Source organism: Geospiza fortis, unplaced genomic scaffold (genome assembly GCF_000277835.1).
Source record: "Geospiza fortis unplaced genomic scaffold, GeoFor_1.0 C13418076, whole genome shotgun sequence".
NCBI classification, from domain to species: domain Eukaryota; kingdom Metazoa; phylum Chordata; class Aves; order Passeriformes; family Thraupidae; genus Geospiza; species Geospiza fortis.
In genome coordinates, this window is record NW_005062196.1 from 1 (window position 1) to 1,060 (window position 1,060).

The window sequence follows — 1,060 nt, forward strand, 5'->3', positions numbered from 1 at the left end:
TGCTTTTGCTCACAGCAAGTGGAATGGAGAAGCAGGGCCAGAGCAAGTTGTGTTCAAGGTTTGTGGAGTCCCAAACTTCCAGGGCAGGCCAGCACTGACCCCATCCCCAGTTAGAAACAATTAACTCACCCATGGTGGCTTCAACCCCTGCCTCAGTTCAGTGTCACAGGCTGCCCCTGAGAGCTTTCAGGGGACACAAACCTCAGCAAAGACACTTGCTAAGGAAAATGGAACTGAAAAGTCACCAAAGGAGGCTTTAGCCAGAGCTGGGGTAACAGAGCTTCATGCTCTCCAGAGGCCCCTTGAAAATCAGCTATCTGCTCTGCCAGCTTTTTAAAGAACAGCTGGGACTTGCTTCCTGCCTGTAGGGTTTCTTTTGCTCCCTGCTGCAAAGGAGGCAACGAGCAACCTCTCTGTTGGTTTGTCTCCACCTGTGAACTAAAACACGTGGTTAAAACTTCTCCCAGCCTGACAAACACTCCCACGTGTGGCTGGAGAAAGGCAGCACACCCCACTGTGAGAGCTGCAGTGGCTGTCTCACTCTCAGGTTAAATGCATGGGACACACAAATACTGGAATTTGTGCTCTGACAATGGCACAGGCTTCACCTCAGTGCATTTCTTCCTGCAATAGGTGAGTGAACGTCTCACAGCAGGTTCTGCCAAAGGCAACCACTGGTCTCTCTTGATGTTCAACGGTGAGAAAGTGCAACACCTCAAGCTCACTGAAAGCAGTGAAGCTTTTTTGGAAGAGCTGGAAGAAGAGTCTGAATTTCACTCCACACTCTACCATATGGTCAAGGATTCTGCCAGCAATGAAGCCATGGAAAAAGTGGAAAGAGCTGGCTGCCTGTTCATTGATTCTGTGTATCAGCTGCTCCTTGCTACCCGAGTCTTAGCATACTCTTAAATGCTGCATGCTTTCCTTCAAAACTTTATTATCAAAAGCTTTCAATAAAGTTACATTTCAAGTCTTAAATCCTTTTCTAGTCAAAACATTGAAACAGGTTCTGAAATGCAAACATTTTATCTTTGTTCAAGCAAAATAAATTCTTTATTCA

General features: G+C 46.4%; 1 long non-coding RNA gene across 1 annotated transcript; it reads left to right on the forward strand.

Moving 5' to 3' along the window:
* The first annotated feature begins 1 nt into the window (after position 1).
* LOC115949450 lies at positions 2-978 on the forward strand. The gene is made up of 2 exons (XR_004082900.1): positions 2-58; positions 634-978. It is a non-coding gene; the product is annotated as an uncharacterized LOC115949450 (long non-coding RNA).
* Positions 979-1,060: the final 82 nt, after the last annotated feature.